The sequence below is a fragment of the Miscanthus floridulus genome, chromosome 5 (assembly GCF_019320115.1).
Source record: "Miscanthus floridulus cultivar M001 chromosome 5, ASM1932011v1, whole genome shotgun sequence".
NCBI lineage: Eukaryota > Viridiplantae > Streptophyta > Magnoliopsida > Poales > Poaceae > Miscanthus > Miscanthus floridulus.
This window is the reverse complement of record NC_089584.1, coordinates 103,637,188-103,646,100: the sequence shown is the minus strand read 5'-3', so window position 1 is coordinate 103,646,100 and position 8,913 is coordinate 103,637,188.

Genomic DNA, 8,913 nt, shown 5'->3' with positions numbered 1-8,913 from the left:
GGGAAAATGAATTAGGAGTCATAGAAGAAAGTTTTTTTTACTTACTAAAAAACAAGAATTAGAAAGAGATTTAGGGAACTCTTATACACGCTCTTAGCGCCCTCAATCCGCGGGCAAGCTGCCGGCTCGGGAGGGCCGGATCCAATGACGCCAAGTGTACGCCTGCAAGGGGCTGTGACGGGCCTGTAGTTGCCCACGCCCACGCGCCTCCAGCTTCTTCCGCCCTTATCGAGCCCGCGAACACGGCCTTTACCATGCGTGCCGATGTCCTGCGCATGCAACGGTCCTGGGCTAGCTCTTTCGCTGTCATCTGAGCCTCGATCGCTTCCTTATCCACCGCCGGCCGTCGCCATCGCGCCTTGTGCGATACATATTCCTCTTCCACCTAGCAGTATATGGAAACCGAATCGCTAGACGAGCTCTTTCCGCCTATTCGGCATCTCCTAGGTCGCACCGTTATATTGGTATTGGTTGTTTTTCTGTAATGTAATATCGAATCTAGAGGTCTTTTACTAGGATGGTCCAACTACGGACGTGTTAGATTGACCTCTTTCGACGCTCGATGCGAGCGCATTGTATGTTTGTCTAAACTTTTTTACTTAATACAAGATACACAAAACTTTTGTGTATTTGAGAAAAAAAATCTAGTAGTATATATATAAATAAATAGCTACGGGGAATCTGGACCCGTCAATCACCGAGGTGGCGTGGGGAGGTCTCTCGACTCACGACTGACGCGACGACGATATGATGTTGTACGCAGGCAGCAGGTAGGTAGCTATAGAACGAAGCTAGCGTCGCGGTCGTCCCGGCGCCTTTTTGACGTGTCGGGCCGCAGCCCCTGCATGGCGCACTCACGAGGTTGACCTCCGGGCCCGGGAACAGGAGTGTCGGCACGACACGAGGCTCGAATGCCGTACCACGCGGGTGGTTTTGGCCAATCTCATCCGGTCTGGTGCGTGACGCGCTGGCCGTCGGCCGTCGGGCGACACGCCCGGCCGCAATCGGGACTGTCACACAGGACTCCAGGCGAGCTACGTGCCAGGTTCCGCGATCGGCAATTCTCTGGCGAAGCACTGCCACCACGCTCTCGGCTCTCATCTTTCAAACGGGGTTGCGAAAGCGCGGCAGATACATGCGTCCCCCGGCCTTTTGATGCATGTGTCCACCTGAATTTACATGTATTGGAGTAGAATATGATGGAATGAAATTTAGTTTAATTTCACTTTAATCCACTTCAACACACATGGATTGAGATGGATACGTGCGCATCTAAATCAGGCCTTGGGGGGAAAGAGGGAAAAAACGGGGGAAAAGCAACCTTGTGACATGGAAGAAGGACATCGATACGATCGTGCGTCATTCGATCGAGTCTCCGTGTGAAGTTATTAGCTTACTGTTTAGAAGGCGATTAGTCTCTCGAGTGCTCGCCTATCGATCGGCGTCAGATGGGATCCGCATCAAGGAAAAACGGGGGGCTATACACACTGGCCCTAATTAATCCTCCGATGATCGCATTGGATTGCAGATCGTACTCAATCCATATCATTGACTTGGATGTCACGTTAGCCCCTGTTTAGTTCCAAAATTTTTTCCCAAAAAGTGATACAGTACCCATCACATCGAATCTTGCGATACGTGTACGGAGCATTAAATATAGACGAAAAAAAACTAATTGCACAGTTTTGTTGGAAATTACGAGACGAATGTTTTGAGTATAATTAGTCCATGATTGAACACTAATTGCCAAATAAAAACGAAAGCGCTACAGTAGCCCAAATTCTAAAATTTGGCCAACTAAACACGCGCTTAGGCGCAATTTCGTAAATAGGCTGCTGTCGACCATGACTGTACCCGAACACGGATCGGAAGTAACCCAGCATGCACATATACATGCATGATGCATGGCGTGCTGGCAGATTGATTTCCTGGACCCGCTCGTGGTAGCGTCGGTCTCGTCGTGGTCTCCAACTGTTCTGATGAGGCTCTCAAACTGTTCTACGTTGTGATTGGGGCGAGAGCACAACAGAAAAATAAAATGACATATGCATGTAAGATCTGTATAAATAGCCCAGCTTCTCGTTGCAAATGCTAAGCTAGATCCAACACAATCTCCTCCATGCAGCAGCAGTGCATGTGAAACCCTGCTTTTGGGGGGTCGTTTTCCCTGGGGCTAGAGTATGTTCCCCTGTCCAACGAGAGCTTCTTGCTGCCTCACTGAACGAACGGTCAACGTCTCCGGGATCATCTTGGCTCGCCATTTCAAGAGGAGGAGATTTGCGGCTGAGCCATCTCCCTATCAGGGCACATATTCTGACATCTGTACTGTGCAGCAGCGAGGTGGAAATGCCAATTGGCACCGATGCAAAAGATTTCAGTCGTTTTTTCTTTTTTCGCAAACCTAGAGATGAACATCAGGAAAACCTGCTTGTTGGTCAGCCACTTGCCGACATCCATCGGGATCAGTGCTGTCGCTATGAGAATGACAATATGAAAATTGTGGGAAGAAAAAAAAAGAAGGTGAAGAAAAACTGAAGCAGTGAAGAAAGTAGAACCACCGGCCCAGTGATCCATCTGGACCCGCTGCCAGGGGTTGGCGTTGCTGGGCTAAGACTAGCCCTTCGTGGGCTCAACTTCTGAAGTCGGTCGGGCTTAAGTTTACGCTGCACCGCAAAACAAGCTATTCGGGCCCTATCATATGCCATACGAACGCCAACATTTGCATGGGCTGGACTACTGGATCACGGGTTACTTTGCTCTCTTTGTGGATTAGTTGGGCTCTGACTCTCCACTAAAAAAAAAAATTGGCCTCTGACTCTGACCCAACGCAGTTATCGACCTGTCGTATCCTAAAAAAAAGTTGTTTTTCCTTTTTTTTTTGATCGGTACAATTTTGGACACACACAACCCACATACTCTACACCAACACTACATGCACATATACATGCGTCCGTACACACGTAAAGAAAAGATCAGCCTCAAGTGCGCGGGGAACGCGCACTACCACCGAATGCGTACGCATGCGTGTATCCTAAATTTTCTCGAAAAATTCCAAAAAAAAAAAAAAGTACGAACACTAGGATTTAAACTCTATTAGCGTTCCCCTGGACTATTCTGTCACTGGACCACAGGCCCACTTGCCTAAAAAAAGTTGTTGACCTGTTGTTTGTTACCAAGACATATATAGAGGCCTTTTGCCTTGGCGTAAAAGACTAGCAGAGCACCAAACTGAATGCCTGCACAAGTACGCAGGGCAGGTGTGCAAACACAGATGTTACAGGCGATGTACCAAGCTGGGGGGTCGTACAATTACATGTGCTACAAAAAGCACTTTTGGTCCCGTTCGCATGCCTTTAAATCCGACTTGATCCGTTTTTTTTTATTTGGAACAATGTTTTCCTCTCACAAATTTATCCAGATTCTTTCAGATTCCTCTAGAATTTCTCCAAACGAACGGGGTTGTCTGGAAATATTTGACCAGATTATGGTGAAACCTTGACGATTCCTCTATTGAAACTTGAAAGTTCCGGACAGGCTACATAATAACTAGTATTAACTAGCGTCGTGTCAAAGTAAGGCTGGATAACGAGCTGGCTCGGCTCGGTTCGGCTCGGCTCGTTAAGATAACAAGCTAGCTCGGCTCAGCTCGTTAAAAACTTAAGCTGGCTCGTTAAACTCGTGAGCCAGGTATAAAAAAATACACAAAATATAATATTTGAATTTATCTAAAGTTTGAGAATAATAATAATATAAAAGAAATACATCTAGACCAGTTATCAGTTAATTTATAGGGTCTAGATTAGTTACCAGTCAATTGTAAAGTGCAAGACATGAAGTAATACAAAAACTAATATAAGTTTTGATAGTTTTTTTTTCTGGAAGCTTGACTCGTTTAGCTCACGAGCGGCTCACGAGCTAACTCGAGTTGGCTCGTTATAGCTAACGAGCTAAAATCTTGGCTCAGCTCGGCTCGTTATCATAACGAGCCGAGTCGAGCCAGCCACGAACCGAGCGAGCTAACGAGCTTCGAATTTTTCGTCCAGCCTTATGTCAAAGACAGGATTTCGCGACCAAAAGGACAAATCAGAATGAGCCCGTGTGGTAGTTGCGTACCACATTACAGAGACGTGCAACCTATATACAAAGGGCTCTGGTTCCCCCACTGAAAGCTCCATGGATCAATTCTTGTGGTGGGTGATGTGCTTCGTCAGTTCCATTTAGCAATAAGATGAGTGTCGTTTGTGCGCTCGTTTGGGTAAGAAATTACCACATTACAAGTCGTGCAACCTATATACAAAGGGCTCTGGTTCCCCCACTGAAAGCTCCATGGATCAATTCTTGTGGTGGGTGATGTGCTTCGTTAGTTCCATTTAACAATAAGATGAGTGCCGTTTGTGCGCTCGTTTGGGTAAGAAATTACTCAAACATCAAAGTTTGAACATAAGATGAAGTAGTATTCATTTCATGATTTGTACATGTTAGAGGAGGTATTTATAGGGCTCCAGTCTTCGTATTTCACATAAAATGACTATTTTACCCCTAACTCAAATGTTTACAACCCTTTTCAACTATAAGGGCGAAGTGGTCATTTTCTCCTTCTAAGCCTTCATTCTTCAATTTTCAGTAACCGGCCTTCTTGATATCTTTGTTTTGGACTTAGTCGATTTTGCTTTGACCTTCAGAATATTAAGCGAAGTCGAATTTTTGCCTTCGTCTAGCCTTGTTTTACTTCTCTTTGACATCTTTGGTCGGCGAAGTTGATTTTCTGACAACGAAGCCAAACTTTTGTCTTCGCTCTTGATCTTGATCTTTTCTTCTATTTCAGCGAAGTCGATCCTTTTCTTACGAAGTCAAAATGTTGTCTTCGCTTTCCTCTTCCTGCAAACAAATAATGTTATGGAAATTTAAAGATTTGACTCCAAAGTTTGGGGCTGTGTTTTTATGACGAAGTTAAATTCCCAACAACAGCCCCTCACGAACGAAGGCCTACTCTAAAGGTCTGAATTCCGTGAAGTTTGAATTTAAATCGAAGACAAAAAACGTCGTCCCGAACTTTGGAGTTGGTCTTTTTTATAGCCGTTAGACTGTGAACTGTTTCTTTTTTAAACTGTAACGGTCGAGTTTGATTGATGGAATTTGAACCATTGAGTTTGACTCGAAGCCGCCTATATATACTGTGCCCTCCCCCCTATTCTTTTCACTTTATCGAAGACGGAGAGGTGCTGCTGCATTTTCTTTTGGAGCGAAGCCAAAAAATTTGGCGAAGTTAAACTTTTCTGTGAAGTTTAGTTTTCCTTGGAAGTTTGGAGTTGTTTCAAAGTAAGTTCTTTCTTGTGTTTTTTGTTTTTCTTTATATTGTTTTCACTCTTTTTCAGATATATTTTTGTTTTTCTAAATGTCTGAACAAGAGAAGATTGCTTCTGAAAGTTCTCTAGTTGAATCCAATCATTCCGGATCTAAAGAAGATTTATCGGATGTCTCCGCATCTGAGGCAGAATTAGTTGGAGATGATACAAAGTCCTTAATTTTTGGAAAAACTTTGATGGATGAGGCTGAATTGCAATGGATGGTTACTAACAGAATGTTGGAAAAGGCTTCTGTTCGTTTGCCTCAGGGTGAGACAACTCCTAAGCCGGAGCCTCATGAGTGTGTTGTTTTCCAGGATCAATTTTCTACTGGTCTTTGCATACCCTGTAAGATTTTATTGAAGAAATTTTGAAGGCGTATAATATTGAGATGCATCATTTGACTCCGAATGGGATAGCAAAGATTGCACTCTTTGTTTGGGCAGTGAAATCTCAAAGAGCAAACTTGGATATTGGAGTGTTTTGTAATCTTCATGAGATACATACTCAGTCAGAAACAAGACGTTGGATGGTAAAACTATTATCAAATACTTTGGTTGCTGTAGTTTTAAGCCTGCTCGTGGTGCTGAGCAGATTTCACACCGGCTTCAAAGAATAAGTGAGTTGAAAATTGGTATCGATATTGTTTTTACCATTCAGTTCCACTTGTTGAAGAAGGAGATGATTCAGGAAAAGTTGTAAAGCGATATCCTTTAGCTGTGAAGATGAGTAATAATATTTTTGAATGTAAACCTGATTTTCCAAGTTCAAAGAATTCTAGAACTTGCGAAAAGGTTTATAAGTTGGCTGCTAGTATGCAAAGTGCTCGTGATTTTTGTGAAGAATATATTGCGGCTCGAATTTGGCCTCTGAAGAAGGGTTGGGGTTTTGTTTGTTTTCATGAGAAGGTTGTAAAGGGAAAGACATATTTGTTTCCGGACAATGAAGCTTTCCGTCCAAAAAAGTATTCCAGAGACGAAGATTTTGTCTCCACTGTTGAAGTTAAGGCCGTTGAAATTCTTGTCAAGTTCTTGAAGAAAGAGAAAGATTTGATGGACAGAATTCTAGGAAAGGATTACAAGTGTCTTAATTGGATTTTTGACATTGTGCAGATCAAATATGATACTTATACTCGTACTACGAAACCAAGTATAGAAAATGTTACAAAGAAAAAGAGGGATGGTGGTTAGCTTGTTAAAAAGCTTCAAAGAAACGGAAGACTGCTGCTCCTTCTAGTTCTGAAAAGTTTGGGGGAAGTGATGAAGATATGGGTTAGGAGACTTTTAGACAATTGGCTCCTGATGAAGAGGTGAGGATGATTAGTTTAGTTTTTAATTCTAATGGGTTGACTCCACCGATGTTGACTCCGCTTGGTTATTGTTTCTAGAATTTAGAGGCCAATGTTCATTCTAGTGTTAATTTGGGCGAAGCTACTTTGTCTTCGTCTTAAATTAATGTTGGCGAAGATACTTTGCCTAATCCGGTTAATCCTGCTCATTGTCCTGCTGTTGCTACTCATGCTATTGCGACTGCTAATATAGAGTCACAAGAAGAAGATGAGATTGCTACTTTGGCTTCGCAGGAGACTGTCGGGCCATCTTCTCAAAGGTTTGTTGCTGAAACTCCACCAGGGACTGTAGGAGATGTTGGTGATACTCTTCACATTGCTTCACCTCCTCAAGTTGTGATGCAAGATACTGATTTGGGAGGTGGGCCTGTGGAGACTGATGCTCCAAAAGTTAAATCTCACAAGGGTAAGGGTACTACTACCATTACACTTGATTTTGATGATTCTGATGATGTCATCTTTGACGAAGAGGCCGAAAACACCCGTGCTTCTCGTCTTACCGAATCCACAATTGATGTAAATACTGGTGAAAAAGTTGCATATCAACTTGAAAATGGTGTTTCTACGGGTAAGTTTGTTTTGTTTTCTTTGTACCTGCTTTTTTGCCTTTGCCTTTGATTATTGATTTACTAACTTTTGACTTGTCTTCTCTTCTTCTTCTTTTTTGTGCAGAGGAATTTTTCCCAGACCCAGAGACATACAAACGTTGTTTGGAGTACTGCGAAGCTCAAGGTGTGAATCTAGACACTTTCAAATTTATTGGGATTGGCTTGGACAAACTTCGTATTATGCCGAAGAAGCCAGAACTAAAGTTGTCAATGTGCATTGATGATGCCTTCGCAGTTCCTGACGCGGAGGCTGAACTTGTTGGTAAATCTTCCCTTGAGTTAGCAGATGCTAGTGTTACCATGATTTATAAGGTTTGTATGTTTTGTCTGACTTCGTATGTAAATTTGGTTTAACTTCTTATGTTGATTTACAAATGTTGCTTTGCATGTTTTTGATATATATATATATATATATATATATATATATATATATATATATATATATATATTGATGTTATATTTTTGCAGAATGCTCTTTTGCAAAGGAGTTTGCGTAAATCTCTTGAAGAAGATGCGTAGAATGCGGCATTTCACGAGAAAAGTTTGCTTGAAGAGATTAAATCTTTGAAGTCTCAACTTGCTGCTAAAGAAAAAGAGAGAATAGAGACAGTTGAAGCTCTCCATGATATGGAGTCAAAATGTATCTTTGTTAGAGCCAAGGTTGAGGCGAAGAGTGAAGATTTTGATAATTTTAAAAAAGATCTTGATAAAATTGTGAAGGAGAAAATTATCTTGAGAAGAAATCTGCTGAGAAAGATCAAAATTTTCATGATAAGTGCAATCGTCTGTGAAAACTTTGCAAAAATTGCTATGACAAGTTTGGAGCGAAACCAGAGGATCCTTGTTGGGAGCTTGGAGAGTTTGGTCCATTTTTTGCTTGGTTGTGCCGTCAGTATGAGGATTTGCCAACTATTATTCAGACCAGTGCTGATTTGAGTTGTGTTTATGCAACTCGTACACTTTTTTATTTAATGAAAGAGGCAAAAGATCATTTGTATAAACAAATGTTGGACAAGGATTATAAGTTTTCTTCTGTGGAGCAATTGAGTCAGGTTACTTCTCGGACTCAATTACTTCGCAAGAAATATTTTAATCAATATTGGAACATGGGTGACAAGAAGAATGCTTTTCTGAAGGCAAAGAAGAAGATGAAAAATGTTAGATTAAGAGTTTTACTCTCCCTATTTTTGTTTATTTCTCTTTGTGTGTGTTTGGGTTTTTTATAATGAAATTTTGTTTTGTTTTTGCAGTAGCTTGAGAAAGAAATTGTCGCTAATGAGAAGATGCAAAGAGAGCAAGACAAACGTGAAGAGGAAAATGCCAGGGATGATGATATTGGTGATCACCCATTTTAGTTGTCTTTGTAGTTAGTTTTTTAGTTTTAAGCTGAGGGGTGAGGCTTTTGAAAGATGTTTGTCATTTATAAATATTGAACTTAGCAAGATAAAGTTGGTGTTTTGCCATTGTTAATATGTAAGGACAACTTCGTCGTTGATCCTTCGCTGTGGTTGGAGTATGCAACTAATGAGGCGAACCCTACATTTGATACATTTGTTGAACGTAAGCTGACGTAAACGTTAAGTTATGGTGCTTTATTTTTTTTATCATCGTG